At 50.9% G+C, this 15,915-nt stretch overlaps 1 long non-coding RNA gene across 5 annotated transcripts; it reads left to right on the forward strand.

The window, feature by feature from the left end:
- The first annotated feature begins 903 nt into the window (after window positions 1-903).
- On the forward strand, window positions 904-15,661 carry LOC121156131. Of its 5 annotated transcripts, XR_005883800.1 has the most exons (5): window positions 904-1,156; window positions 6,701-6,890; window positions 8,862-8,965; window positions 15,120-15,298; window positions 15,509-15,661. It is a non-coding gene; the product is annotated as an uncharacterized LOC121156131 (long non-coding RNA). The 5 variants fall into 5 exon arrangements; XR_005883799.1 differs by lacking the exon at window positions 15,120-15,298 and having other exon boundaries at window positions 8,859-8,965; XR_005883797.1 differs by lacking the exon at window positions 15,120-15,298.
- Window positions 15,662-15,915: the final 254 nt, after the last annotated feature.

The following is a 15,915-nucleotide window of genomic DNA, read 5'->3' on the forward strand; positions in this document are numbered from 1 at the left end:
TGGACCAGCCCACAGCTTAGTAGGTTAAGCCTACACCAGTAGTGTTGGTATCCCACATGGGTGCTGGTTTGAGACTCTGCTCTTCCACTTTCAATCCAGGTGCTTAATTACGGCCTGGGAAAGCAGCAGAGGATGGCTCAAGTCCTTAGGCCCTTGCAACCATGTGGGAGACCCAGAAGAAGCTCCTAGTTCCTGGCTTCGGATCAGCTCAGTTCAGCTGTTGTAGCCATTTGGAAGTGAACCAGAGGATGGAAGATCTCTCCCTCTCTTTCTCTCAACAACTTGCCCTTCAAATAAATCAATAACTTTTTTTTTAAAAAAAAGGAATTTCTTTCACCCAACCCCAACATGTTCTATATATGTAACATAAATGTGAATGCAGGTACCTTCCCCCGTGTGCACACACTGGATGCTGTTGGGATACGCGCAAACTAAGCATCTCTTAAGTTTTTTTTTTCTTCTTTCTTTGGGAACAAAAACAAACAAAAGGTTAGTAAAAAGAAAAAACTCACAAAACGTGTCCCCCGGTATCACTACATCGGACGGAGCGGGACCCTCCTGCACTGGGCAGCAGCCAGCGCTCCTCCTTCCCCCCGGCCCAGGCAGGAGGACGGATGGCAAGGACGTTGGAGGGCAGGGACGGGCATTTCAGGTCTGAGGAGCACTGAGTGTGTGGCAGGAGAGAATGAAAGTGAGGAAGTGGGTCAGGTAGGATTCCTAAGTGGGGAAGCAACTTGCCTGCGGCAGACCCAAAAGGCACAGAACCCCCAAAGCTGGCAGCGCCGGTTGGGGTGGGGGTGGGGTCAAAGCTGAGCCTATTGGCCTTGACTATCTGCTCCCCTAGCTGTTGGCTCAGCTCAGATAAAGGGCGGTGGATACTGCTGCCCCAGGGTGACCTGGCTCCCTCCCTGCTGTCCTGCTAGCACACTGCAAGGCCAAGTTCTCACAGCCCCTGTGGCTCCCAGCTGCTTCCAATGGATTCATTGTCTGCCTTGTTTTGTTTGTCCCAAGTTCAGGCCACCCTGTTGGTGAGTGGCCTCTTTCAAAGGTGAGCTTGCCTATCTCGGCCTTGGACAATTGGTCCTTTCAAGGGGGACAGGCAGCTCTGTGAACCTTCTCTGCCCTTGCTCGGGCAAATCTCTGCCACGGCCACCAGGTGGGTGTACTTGCAATTCCAACTCTGTGATTCTGTGTCCATTCTTCAGGTGGTTGGGCATGGGTGAGAGGAAAGAGCTCAGAAGTGGGGGGGGGGGGGGGCGGCCAGGGGCCAGAATGTGGCACAGCAAGCTAAGCTGCTGCCGGCACTGCCAGCATCCCACATCAGAGTGCCGGTTCCTCTTTCCTTCCTCCCTCTCTTCCAGGGACCTTCACAAATTAGCAGGAAATGGAGGATTTTGGTGCAAAGAAGTTTGAAGTCTATACTTTTCAGAACTCTTCAAAAATTCCATGCATATAATGCATATCATGACCAAAAAAAGTGTATGAATTCTTGCACTACAATATCTTTTTATTTAACTTCTTGGTGAATTTCGAAGTACTCCTTTGTGTGTTAACTAGGAACTGGACTAGACACTGGAGCTTGAGGGAGCTCCTGGGATGACCTGGACCAACTCATTGGTCAACAGAGAAAAGAGTCCTTGAAAGCAGATGGAGAAATTAAAGGAATATCTGGAACGACAGGGCAGTCCATCCCCAAAGGCGGGCATTCCCTCCCGATAGTCACGTCCGGTGGTCCTCTTCCCTTGAATGTGGGTTGGCCTGTGGTTCATCTCTGTCTGAATAGACTCTGAGACTAGGTCAACAGATGCCTTGCAGCTTCCACCTGGGTCTCCTAGACTGTTTGCTCTTAGCTTTTCCTCTCTTGGTTTGGAAAACCCACACTACATGAGCAGGAAGGCACTCTGACACCTGCAGTCCAGCCCCCAACCTCCTGCCAGCATCAACCACTGGCCGCGTGTGTGCTGTCTTGGATCTTCCATCCTGGTTGAGATCCCAGTGACACAGCCCCTCTGAGTACCACATGGAGCAGAAGAACCACCAGCTGAGCTCTGTCAGTCCACACACAAGAGACCATAAGACTGAGTTTGGAGTGTTTTTTTTTTTCAAGATTTATTTTTATTGAAAAAGCAGGTCAAATTTAATGGAGAGGAGAGACCATGAGGAAGATCTTCAATCCACTGGTTCACTCCCTAAAAGGCCACAATGGCGAGAGCTGAGTTGATCCAAACCCAGGAGCCGGGAGCTTCTTCCAGGTCTCCCACGTAAATGCAGTGTCCCAAGGCTTTGGGCCATCCTCTGCTGCTTTCCCAAGCTGTAATCAGGGAGCTAGATGGGAAGTAGAGCAGCCAATATACAAACAAGTGCCCATATGAGGTCCTGGTACTTGCAAGGCAAAGATTTAGCTATTGAGCCATCATGCTGGGCCCAAAACAGAAATCATCCAACTGCTGGTTCACTCCCCAATCCTCATGGCTGGAGCTGGCCAGTCCAAAGCCAAGAACCTACTGCTGTTTTAGGTCCCTGATGTGGGTGCAAGGGTCAAAGTACTTTGACCATCCTCTGCTGCTTTCCAGGCACATTAACAGCAAGCTGGCTTGTAAGTGGAGCAGCCAGGACTCGAACTGGAGCCCATTAGGCTCCACTGCAGGCAGAGGCTTATCCATGGCACCAGCCCCTGGGCCTTGTTTTAAGTCACTTTACTGTGGAAGACTTTGTCATGAAGCAATGGAGGAGTGAGATGCACAAAATTCCGACACGTGTGGGTCCCACCGTGGAAAAATTCCATAGATGGGAATTCAAACTATGTAGGACACTAGGTAAGCAAAACTACGGAAGGGAAAGCAGGTAAGTCCTGGATTCCTTTGTGGTTTTTGGGCCTGACCCACTCGGAACAGCAGTGTCTCCTGACCTAAAAAGGGCTTGTGTCTCCCTTCTGAGAGCACAGCCATCCTTGGCTGGCTGGACTCCAGTAGATCTCCACCTCCGAGCATGCACCCACGCTGCTCTATCTTCCTGGAACGCCTGAATCCTCCACCAACGGCTCGCCTTCCATGTGTATGTCCAGGGCGTGGGCTTTGTGGGTGCAGACTCCAGTTCCACCACCTCCTAAGATGCTGGAGAGCCTCTGAACCTCTCGGTGCCTTGCTTCCCCCATCTCCACCACCACATGGACAACCATGCAGGCCCAATGAGATGGCTCATGAGTGAAGCGTGTAGCCCTGGGCCTGACCGAAGGTGCTCACCACTCTTGCTTCCTCCTCGTTGTCAGCCTCTCACACTTGTACTGCTTGGAGCGTATTTTCACTGAGCCTTGCTTCCCTCTCCTGGTGGGATTCGGGATCCAGCAAGGCCCAATCCAGACTGAAACCCAGGCCATGAACTTTACCATCAACCAGCGGAGCAGATCCATGCCTGGAGTCAGATGTCTCCGTTCCTTTTCCCAGCTGCTGGGTCCAGGCAGGGTGCTGAGCGCTCCTGAGCCTCTGGCCCCGCCCCCGTAAAATGGAGGTGACAATCCCAACCTTGCCTCTCCTGGGGTTGAGAATAACCCAGAGAGGAACAGCTGAAAGGAGCTGCCAAAGCACTGTGGAAACTGCCTGGTACTGGACCCCTGGAGCAGGCTCAGCAGCCAGGATGGGACCCACAGGACTGGAAGGCAGAAAAATGCCATTCTCATCTTGATTGTGTGACCTTGGGCACATTCCCTGCCCTCTCTGGGTCTCTGGACACCCAATGGTAAAGCAAGGTGAGGCTCCCAGACCTGCACACATGTTGACTTAGCCCATGCAAGGTCCACATAACAATACGAATCTTGTTTTGTTTTGCTTTGTTTTAAGATTGGTGGAGGCAGGCCTGGCACAATAGTGTAGAGGTTAAAGTCCTCGCCTTGAATACACTAAGATCCCTTATGGGCACTGGTTCTAATCCCAGCAGGCCCGCTTCCCATCCAGCTCCCTGCCTGTGGCCTGGGAAAGCAGTGGAGGATGGCCCAAAGCCTGGAATGCTGCACCCGCGTGGGAGACCTGGAAGGGGCTCCTGGCTTCAGATTAGCTCAGCTCCAGCCGCTTGGGGAGTGAATCATCAGACAGATCTTCCTCTCTGTCTCTCCCCCTCTCTGTATATCTGCCTTTCCAATAAAAATAAATCTTAAAAAAAAAAAAAAAAAAAAAAAAAAGATTGGTGGAGGCACTCCCTGTGAAATTCAGATTTCCTGGTTCTCTCAAAACTCAGACACTTAGCAGCACAGGGCCTGGGCTTCTACATGACAGGTACTGGGGAGGCACTCCCTGTGAAATTCAGATTTCCTGGTTCTCTCAAAACTCAGACACTTAGCAGCACAGGGCCTGGGCTTCTACATGACAGGTACTGGGGAGGTGACCATGCCCTTTAGAGGAGACCCATGCTTGTGCCAGGCCCACTGCCCTTCGCCCTGCACCCCCGCCTATCCCTGCCTGGTGCTGGCAGCCGGCTGTGAGCTGACAAGCCCCAGGGCTTCCTCGTAGTGCTGACATCCTGAGTTCTCTGCCCACCATGCGGATGACAGTGGTTATGGTTCCTGGTATCCCCCTTAGCCCAGCACAGTTCTGGGAACACAGCGGATGCTCTGCAAACATTGGGTTCCCACCCCTCCCAGACTTTCCGATGACCTTGGTTACCTCCCAGTCCCAGGAAGCTCAGGCAATCCTTGGGAGGAGTGGGGGTGCCCTGGCTGTGGGGGTGTGCCCCTGGCTCAGCTCTGCTCCCTGCAGGCCTGCCCCCATGGGCCTGCAGCCCTATGGCCAGTGCAGGTGAACAAAGACCTTGCTCAGCAGGGCAGTCTCCAAAAGCTTCCAGTGATGGACATATCTCTCGGGTCAGTTGCAAATAGGGGCCCTGCCCACGCCCCATTCTCATCCCAGCAAAGCTGGAACTCCCCTGTGGGAAGGAGCAGAGAGGACAGCATGGACCCTCGGGTCACATGGACCTGAAGGGATTTCACTGCACCCTAGCCTCTAGCTGAGGCCCCCATTTCTTCCACCCTCAGGTTCCTCCATGTCAAATGGGGGCTGCACTCCGCTCTGCCCACTGCTGATAAGATTTCCAGCTCTGGCTATTAAGTGTTTAGCTGAGCCTGTGATGAATGCCAAGAAGGGGTGGCTGTTGGTGCCACTGTCTCAGTCACTGAGGGACTGTGTCAGCACCTGGCACTGCCTTATCAACAGAAGCCATTTCCCCAGCTCTCCCCGACGAAGCTCAGAGGACTTCACACTCTGTGGTTGACCAGAGTTGACCCCAGAACCCTGACTCCTTCAACCACCACAACTGGTTCAGAGACAATCAAGTGACCCAGAATATGCCAATGACAGGGCACTCTAAACTCCTTCAGGGTGTCTTGGCAAAGAGGCCCCTTCTTTCAACAGGAGTGGCTGAGCTGACCGGATGTCAGCCTGCAGCTGGGCTGGGCAACATTACAAGCAAAGGAAAAGGCACCTGCCCTGAGAGGGAGGCCCCCAGGGGAATCACAGAGCCAGTAGAGCCCGGAAGTTTCCAGAGATAACAGCCCAGTTAGGATGAAGTTGCACAAATCTGCACTTTGGGATATTTTGGAGAGACCTGGATGAAAATAGGCACCACCCTGCCAAGACCCCCACAAATCTCAGGGTCTCCTTCTCCCCCATCGTCAAGTTGCCAGAGCGTGGGCTGAGGGAGTCTGGACACCAGGCAGTTCCCCCTGCAGGTATAGCCTGGCCGGAGGATGCTTGGGGCCTTAAGAGTGGGCATTTACTGTCAGTGAGGGACGAGGCTTTTGTTCCCCACCCTCACGGAGGTATATCTAAAGAGCAACCTGGAGACCTTTAATGTGGACCACACCATCCACCCTGATGGATTTATGCAACCATAAAGCCACTGCTGTGGTTGGGAAGCAAGCTCTTCTATCCTTCTCAGAACCACCACCCCTACCCGTCCCTCTAACTTAGCCAGAAGTTTCAGCTAGAATCACCAACACACACTTCTCGTTGTTTGGCTCCTGTCACTCAGTGTAATTACCCCCAGCAATCAGAGATATTGCAAGTGGGTCGATGGGTTATTGCCTTTCATGGAGAAGTGGTAGTCCTTGCATGCATAGGCAAGAACTGTCTTACCCAGCCATCTGTGGACAGGCATTTGAGTTCCCATTTTTAGCTGTCCCAGACAAAGCTGCCGTAGGCATTCACATACAAGTTTTTGTGAACACACCAATTTCATTTTCCCTTGGGTAAGGAATGAATTGACTAGGTCACTGACTAAGTACATGATTAACTAAGAAAACTCCATGCTGTTTAACAAAGTGATTGTACCATTTTGCATTTCTTTTTCATTTTTTTTTACATTGTCTTTTTAATACTGTTTACATAGTTGAGAAGGATGCAGGGCTATGTGGGCTTCTGATTAGAGCAGAGAGGGTTGAGGTATGAAGGAAAGTAGGTGAGACAAATGCTTCAACTTTTCTTTCTCTTATGTCAGCAGTGGGAAGGGGCAAGGGACCACTCCTTGCCCTAAAATTGCATCAGCACCTGCGGATGCGCAGCAGTCATTTGATGACATCTTAGAGACCCCTATGTGGGAAAGAGATTTCCAAGGGTGTCAGTTGGATGATTTTGATAGTTCTGAGATGCTCTCGGTTTTGTTGCATCTTTCCAAGGTTTCTAGGCTGACATAGTCCACCTTCCTGTATCCACAGGCCCAGGAACACGCTGCAAAGCTTGACCAAGAAAACAGCCCATCCTGTTCTGTCTTCTATCCTCTGATGGAGGCACTCCACGTCCTCTGCTGGCCTAGATGAACTGGCTGTCATGTCCCACCATGACATGCTGACCACTGCGTAGGCATAAGCAACTGAGGAGGTCCAGTCCTGACACATGTACTACAAGGTCAGACCGCAAAATATTGTGATGACCACAAAATATTATGATGTTCCCTGTGGCCAGAGTTTGAGTCCAGCAGCCTAGTTGAGTTCTCCAAGAAACTTTGCCTGGGGTGACCCCAGACTTGACTCTTGTGTGCTGCAGTTAGTACAGCATTAGAATTGGACTGTCACCTGCACCAGTCAACACATACTAGTAGATGCAGCTGCTTGATCAACTCCTCCCCCAGCCCTACCTCTCGTGTGATCTGACAGGTGCTTTGATCTAGCCTAGCCCAGCCTGCCACAGGCCCAGTCTTCATACACAGCAGTGAGTATTACGGCCTAGTCGGCATGACCCCCTGAAATTCCCAGGCCCAGTTTTTGCGTGTGTTAACGTGTGTTGTGGCCCAGTATAATCTGTCCCACATCCCAACTGGTTCTCACGCACACCCATAGCTGCTGCAGCTTGGTTCAGTCCACCCCGCCCCCAGACCCAGCCCACACTTACGATGATGAGGGTTGTTGCTTTGATCAGCCTGGCCTGCCCCCAGCCCTGGCCTTCATGCTCACCAGTATGGAACTACAGCCCAGCAGGGTGGGTGCCAACAGTTCTCCTACCAGGCCCACAACGAGCCCCAGATCTTGCACCTGCCAGGAGATACTGCAGCCCAACCTAATTTGTAACCAGCCTGGTACTTACCAGCAGGTGCTACAGGCTAATCCAGCTGATCTGCACCCATTCTGACTTTCATTCGTGCCAGTGGGTACAGCAGCCTAGCCCAGCCTAGTGTACTCCTAGTCCCAGCTCTTACTCTCACCAGTGGAAACAGCAGCCCAAGAAGGGAGTCCCTGAAGTGCCTCTACCAAACCCATTCCTAACCCTGGGTCTTGCACACACGAGTGAGTACTACAACTCAGTCTGAGATGGCCTACCCCGGTCTTGATATCTGCCAGCCGGTACTGTAATCTGGCTCAGCCTAACCCATCTCAAGTCCTAGCTCTCACCAGTAGGTGCAGCAGCCTAGCCCAGTCTGGCCCACCCGCAGCCCTCATGTGAACTGGCAGATGTTCCACTCCAACCTGTCCCGGCCTACATCCCATCCTGGTACTTGTTCATGCCAATGTGTACTGTGCACTAGACCAGTCCAGCCTGCCCCCAGACCCAACTCACACATATACTGACAAGTGTTGCAACCCAGCCTGGTCTGGCCTGCCCCAGCCCTGGCTTTCACACTCATCAGCAGGAATTGCAACCTAGCAGAGGAGCTCCCAAATTCCTCTACTAGCCCTGCTCTCAAACCTGGATCTCATGTATGTTGGCAGGTATATAGCCCAGCCTGATATGGCCTGCCCAAGCCCTGTCACTAACTAACTAGCAGGTACTGCAGCGTAGCCCAACTGGCCTACACCTTTTCTGGCTCTTGCTGGTGGGTGCTATAGCCTAATCCAGTCTGGCTCACCCCCTGACTCAGCTCTGATGTGAACTGGGGGGAGGAAAGAGAGAGGACAGTCAAGCCTGTTCAAATCATTCTGGCTCGCATGAGCACCAGCAGGTGATGGAGCCTAGCCCAGACTGGTCCAACCCAAACCTAGTCTACATATATGGCATGTTGATGGTTGCTGCAGTTTTGCCTAGCGTGATCCGCCCCTGACTCTGGCTCTTGCACTCACCAGTGGGTGTTGCAGCCTAAAGCAAGGAAGTTCTGCCTCCAGGCCCTGTTCTCAGCCCCTAACCTTGCATGTGCTAGTGGGTACTTCAACCCAGCCTGGTGGCCTGGTGTGGCCCACCCACTGTCTCAGCTCTCTCTGACAACTGTCACAGCCTAGGCCATCCAGGCTCAACCCACATCTATTCAGGTTCTCATGCATGCCAGCAGGTGCTGTGGCCTGGCTCAGCCCAGCTTGCCCCCAGACCCAGCCCACACAAATGCTTGGAGTGCAGCAGGCCTGCTTGGCCTGGCCCACCGCAAACCCCAGCTATTATGTTCCCCAGCAGGAGATGCAGCTCTCCTTAGTCCTGGCCTTTGTGTGGGGGGTCCAATGCTGCCGCCTGGCCCTCTCTGCAACCCCGCATCCAGTTCCAGCTTCCACAAGTGTCAGGTGAGTTCCAAGATCCAACCTGGCTCAGCCAGTCACCACCCCCAGCTTTCTGTGCAAACCAGCAAGTGCCACTCCCTCAGAGGTGGGCCCACAAATTCCCTACAGAATCTGCTTCCAGATCTGGTTCTCTCACGTTCTGGTAGGCAGTGTAGCCCAGCCTGATGTGGCCTACACCCTATTCCTGTACTGCAGCCTAGTCCAACCAGGCCTATCCCCAGCCCCAGCGGGCAGAGTGATGCTATTTAGCCCAGATCTCCCATTTGGACAGGTGCCTTGGCCTGACCCAGACATTATTTCTGGTTTCCTCCCTCTAAACTACTCCATCTCAGCTCCCTCTCCTACCTACAAGAACCATGGGCCTAGTCTATGGAAGCCCCCAGAAGTCATTCCTCCCCTGTCAAATATGCTCTCAGCTGCCGCTACTTCAATATATGCCCAGAACTCCTTCCCCAGGCAATCTACAGCCCCACTGCCAGGGGCTGGAGTGGCTTTTCCTGGTCTGGTGTTCCCTTCCTTTCCCACGTATCTTAAAAATAATCATAATAGGGTCCAGCACAACAGCCTAGTGGCTAAAGTCCTTGTCTTGCATGTGCCAGGCTCCCATATGGGCACCGGTTCTAATCCCAGCAGCTCTAGTTCCCATACAGCTCCCTGCTTGTGTCCAGGGAAAACAGTCTAGGATGGCCCAAAGTTTGGGACCCTGCGCCCGCGTGGAGGAAGTTCCTGGCTCCTGGCTTTGGATCAGTGCAGCACCAGTCATTGCGGTTACCTGGGGAGTGAATCATCGGACAGAAGATCTTCCTTTCTATTTCTCCTCCTCTCTGTATATCTGACTTTCCAAGAAAAATAAATAATAAATTTTTTAAAAATTAATCATAATAGGTAACTTTACTGTCACACTGCTATAGTTAACATGAACCAGGTCCAGATGTTCAACAGCTATTGGCTGCTTTTCTCCCAGCAGAAAACATCTGCCTAGGAACAAGGCTACCGAGGTAGATGCCTACAGCTAGGAACCATTTTACATTTCTATCAGTTACGTTTTGACAATACTCAGTATAGCCAGAATTTTTTGTTTTTCCAAGACCTAAAGGATGCTAAAGGACAGTTTCTTGTGATTTTCGATGTTGTTTGGTAATGTTTGTTTTTAAGATCTGTTTATCGGCCTGATGCAATGTCACAATGATTAAATCCTGACCTTGCAAACGTAGGGATCCCATATGGGCCCTGGTTCGTATCCCAGCCTCTCCACTTCCCCTCTAGCTCTCCACTTATGGCCTAGAAAAGCAGTGTAGAATGTCTCAAAATCTTGGGACCCTGCATCCACATGGGAGATCTAGAGGAGGTTCCTGACTCCTGGTCTCAGATTAGCTCTGCTCTGGTCTTTGTGGCCATTTGGGGAGTGAACCAGCAGATGGAAGATCTTTCTCTCTGTCTCTCCTTCTCTCCATTAATCTGATCTGTCTTTCCAATTAAAAAAAAAAAAACAGATTTTTCTATTCAAGAGGGAGAGTAACAGAGAAATCATTGGTCCACTCTCCTGACCACAAAACCAGGACTGAGCTAGGCAGCAGCCAGGTGCCAGGAACCATGTGAGTGGTAGGGAGTCAGGTACATGGGCCATCCTCTGACACCTTCCCAGGCGTATTAGGAGAGAACTGGATCAGAAGTGCAGCAGCCTGAATGGGAACCCATGTTCAGACCCCAGACATGGATTTTCCATGCAGAGGCTAGTGGGCCACGGCACGGTGCCCACTCCTGCCGTGTTGTGTGGACGTTTTCCCCATGTTGACCTCCACACACTCTCCCTGATGAAAGGCCTGTGCAGCTCTTCTGTCCCTTTTTTGAATTGTTTGCAATCTTGTTACTTTGGAGAGTTCTTTGTACATCCCAGATACACGTGCATGATTTAAAACTAGTTTTAGTCTCAGCCTGCGGCTTATCTTTTCATTTTTAACTTCACCTTTTAAGAGAAAAACTTAATTTTGATACAAAGTTCAGGCTGTCCATTTTCTTTTTTCTTTCATGGGTAGCGCTTTCAGCGCTGACTCCAAGAAAGGCTTGTCTCATCCAAGATCTCTAAGACTTCCTCTTCCACTGGCTTCTAGAACTTTTATGTTGGTGTGCTTTGTCATTTAGATACATGATCTATCTTGATTGCAGTTGTAGTCATGATGCAAAACACAGTCCCCTACGGGAAAGCATTCCTTCTCTCACCAGCAGGAACGCTATGGGCTCCGGGTTTTTCATAGATGCCCTTTATTAGCTGGAGAACCTTCACATTTTCCTGGCTCTCCATGTGTTCAACAATTTTGAATTGTGTCCTAGACATTGTGTAGATTTGGATCATCACCATCTCTTCTGGACAATGCTGAACTTTTTCTCTGAGCAACACAGTGACTCGGCTGGGTTCAGACTCAAGTCCCATGTGGCCCCTGAGGGTCACTCCCTGCTCAATTCCCAGAGCCTTTCCCACAAGGCTTTGTCTGAAGAACATCCAGTTCTGGGTTTGGCTGAGGCTTGTCTGGGTGGCTTGGATCTTGGTTCAGTTTTCTGAGCCCTGCTCTGGAGGGCATGAGAGCTGAGGTGCTGAGAACCCACAGCCTCCCCAGGGGCACAGACCACAAGTAGGTGCAGGTCATCTCTGAGGGCTCAGGGATGGGCGGCTGCTCCAGCATCTCGACTCCTCGTGGCAGAAACACAATGCCAAGGACTGACATTTCCAGCCACGTCCTGGCTTGGGTGAGGTCTCCCCGTTTCTAGCCTGCCTGGGGCTCTTCTCCTGTGGGGTGCTGCCCCCCCATCCCCAGATTACAAGCACTGATTCAGCTGGCCAGTGCTCAGCCTTCCATCCACAGCCTGGGAATAGGCAGCAGGGGTCGGGGAAGGGGACAAGTCAAGCAGGGGGCGATCCCATCTCTGGGTCTCACTGTGAAGTCACTGGAGTCCCAGCTGCTGATGTCAGAGAGTAACTTAATAACAATGGGTTTTTATTGAGTGCCTGCTGTGTGTGCCAGGCACCACGCAAAGCATGCTGCATGTACTTTAAGCTCATGAAATGCTTGAATTAAAAGATAAGCTTATTTGGATGCAAGCACAACTTTGGGAATACAGTGCATTGCTTTTCCATAGCAAACATTTCCCCTGAACTTTCTGAAGAACTCACACAAGCTCACCTCAACTCAGTCTATCAGCTCCAAGAGGCAGTTCACAGATGAGGAGTGGAACTTGGAAGGGGTCATGGTGGTGGTAGATAGCAGAGGGGGAACCTTGGAGGTGGCTCTGTCTCTGTCATTGGGCTGCTCCAGATGCTCCAAGGCCAAAGTGTGCTGGTTTGAAGCCTCCTTCTTCCCACTGCATCTGCAGGTGTTTCCACGGGAGGCCCAAGAGTGAACTGCCCCACCCCTGACCCAGAGGAGAGGAGTAGATTCCCAGGGGCCCTGGGGCTAAGCAGACCCCAACCTACCACCAGAAATTAACTCAGAGGGAGCAGTGAGTGAGGATGAGGCTGATGGTTTTCTGGTCCTCATTAAGTGACAAAGCAAGAAAGCAACTGCGCATGGTGCGCACCAGCCTCCCCGCCGGCACCAGCCCGGACTCCTGGAACATCTTTATCCACTTACCCAGGGATTCAGGAAATTCTCCTCCAAGCCAGTTTTATTGAAGATTTTGGAAGCAAAGCGCACAACCTCCCAATCAATAACAGATGAACAATGCTCACATCGCATATTTTTGGGAGGACGTTTGCCCAGGCTGGTCCCTTTGAAGGGCTTGGTCTTGGACATGCCCATCGGGTCAGACATTACTGGGAAATTAAGTTCTGGACAATTCTGGAGACCAGAGTCATCTGCATGGGTGTGACAGGAAGGATGTCCAGTGAGGGCTGGGGGCCAGCCAGCAGTGCTCCCCTTGGCTCCCCCGCCCCCTCCGTGACTTGTCTTCCACATACACGGAGCTTGGAAGTATCCAGTCTACAGCCTATCCAGAATCAATCAAACCCAGTCCATGGCTGAGCCAATGGAGGAAAGATGGGCAGCTGGCATGCCAGCATGCCTTGCTGTGCAGGAACGGGTTCAGGAGAACCTCACCCCTTCCCTACATCACGCCAACACGCAGAACTGGAGAAGATGGTCCAAGGGTGGCAGTTGGACCTGACCATCAGGCCTTCGTGTCCCCCATGGCAATCACTGGAAGAGTGGGAGGGGGTGTGGGGAGGAGCAGGGAAACCTTTGGGAAAGGCAGCACTCTGTTAGCGTCAGGCCGTCTAGGGAGCAAGCCAATGCCTTACGGTGGGAAATGGAGTGCCTGTCCATCTCCCTCCTCTCCCCGGCACTTATGGGACACTTGCCTCTGAGACATGCAGGACAAGCATGAACAATTTCTAGAACACGTGGGCACTGCAGAAAGTTCATGGATGTGTAAAATTAAAAGATACCTTTTTTTCTTAAAAAAAAAAATTATTTGGAAGAGTGACAGAGAGAGAGAGAAAGAGAGAGAGAGAGAGAGAGAGAAAGAGAGAGAGAGAGAGAAATCTTCCAGCCACTGGTTTACTCTCCTAAATGAGCACAACTGCCAGGACTAGGCCAGGCCGAAGTCAGGAGCAAGGGCTCCCACACAGATTTAGGGGCCCAAGCACTTAGACCATCTTCTGCTGCTTTTCCCAGGACTCTAGCAATAATTTGGATCAGAAGTGGAGCAGCTGAGACATAAGCAGAACCGTAATGGGATGCCAGTGTTACAGGTGGCAGCTTTACCCACTATGGCACAGCACTAGCCCCAAGTTTTTACAATACAAAGAAAAATGAAATAGATACATAACTTTTTCTAATATGCATGTTCCAGGAGCTTTGGTAAGCCCCTTATGCAAGAATCTCAAAATATTTTGCAGCAAAATAAACATATTTCATTCCATTTTCCTCAGACTTCAAAAGAACCCATGTACTTCTGTCACTCCTAGTTCAGGCATCCACTTATTCATCGGTTTCTTGCACATCCACTGACTAACTCATGTGTCTACTTATAATCTCATCTACTCAGTCACCTGCACTGTGTAGATTTTAGTTTTGAATTGCATCGGCCAAGATTTTCATTACAAGTAGCAGCAACCCAACTCAGACTGACTCGAGCAGAAAAAATTAATTTACTGATATCTATTTTTAAAGACTAATTTGAAAGGCAGAGTTACCTAAAAAGAGAGAAAGAGAGAGAGATCTTCTATCTTGTGGTTCATTCTCCAAATGGCCACATTTCCAACAGGCTGAAGCCAGGGGCCTGGCTGGCACTTTGTTTGGGTCTCCCACATGGATGGCAGGAGTCCAAATACTTGGGCCATCTTCCAATTGCTTTCCTATTAGCAAAGAGCTGGAAGGGAAATGGAGTAGCTAGGACTTAAACCATTATCCGTATAGGATGCCAGCACCACAAGCAGCAGCCAGGCTGTGGAACCAACTGCAGAATAGAGTTGAGCTAGCTGGACCTCTGAACTGTGCCCTAGACAGCCATATGAACGCAGCTTGGGACATTCCCTAGGGTTAAGCAGTGGTGAGAAAGGGGAATAGTTACAAACTGGCTCCCACCTGCCTTAGATCAGAGGGTGGCACTAGGAGCAAATGAAGTTGCAAAGGTAATATTATACCAACCCTCAGTACAAGGAAGCTGTGGGTTCTATCACTTCCAGGCTGATATCAGCAATTGGCTGTGGGGTGAGCACATGACCTATGCTGAGCCAATCAGAGTCAGCAAACATTAGTGCCAGGACATTCCAGGAACAATTAGGAAAACACAGGGCTCTTTCTGTGGGGGCTGCTAATGGCTAGGATATGAGACTGGAGCTGTTGGCCATCTTTGCTACACCTGAGACAAGGCAGAGAATGACTCTGAAATATGGGAAACAAGAGCCAGGAGATGGAGCAAATTCTTTTTATTTTAAGGTTTATTTTATTTATTTATAGAGAAAGGGAGGGAGGGAGGAAGAGGGAGAGAGAAAAAAGAATGGGGTGGGGTAGGAATGGGAGTGTCTTCCATCCACTGGCTCATTTCCCAAATGGCCACAACAGCTGAGGCTGAGCCACGTTGGAACCAGGACCTGCATCCTGGTCTCTCACACGGGTGGCAGGAGCACAAGTTCTCAATTCATCTTTCATTGTCTTCCCAGGAATGTTAGCAGGGAGCAGGATCAGAAGCAGAGCAGCCAAGATCCTATCGAATGTGGAATGCCAACATCACCACAATAGCTGCCCCAGAGTACATTCTTCCATTCATGTAGCACGCAGCATGTTAGTTAGTGCACATGCTTAGAGACCAAATACCTGGATTCAAACTCCAGCTGAGTCAGTGACTCAATGTGCAACCATGTGGGATTCCTTGCTCTCCCTGCTGTCCATCTATAAAATGGAGTTGATACTACTACTTGCTAGGATCACAGCAGTCTTTAATTGAGTTATTACATGCAAAATATGCAGCGTTAGCTCTCGGGAAATTACTACATCACCATAGATGGTCAAGGATTCTTGACCCCATACTTCAAGCTCATTCTTTCTGCAGAGTTCCAGGCTGGAGCATAACTCTACTCAACGGGACCTAGACTGAGCCCCTCTCCACTGCAGTCCTCACACCTACCTCCTCAGCATGATTCCAAAGCTCCACGGAAGACCCTACATCCTTTCATTCCTCATCTGAGGAACTGAAACACTTCCTGGAGTTCCCCACCCTGCCCTATCCAGGCATCACCAGGTCCTGTTAATTCTACCTCCTCAATATCATGTCTATACACCTGCTACTCAAAGTTCAGTCAGTGGACCGCTAGCAGCCACCGCTGAGTCTTGGCCCCACCCTGGAATCACTGGTGAGAACACAAAAGCCCTGCCTCTCAGCCTTTCCCATGTGGACATGCTCTGACTGCATGTGGACACGCTCTTGGGGTCCTTGAAAACACATGTGCCCAGCCCCAG

The sequence above is a fragment of the Ochotona curzoniae genome, unplaced genomic scaffold, assembly GCF_017591425.1.
Source record: "Ochotona curzoniae isolate NIBS_2020 unplaced genomic scaffold, NIBS_Ocur_1.0 contig_3255, whole genome shotgun sequence".
NCBI lineage: Eukaryota > Metazoa > Chordata > Mammalia > Lagomorpha > Ochotonidae > Ochotona > Ochotona curzoniae.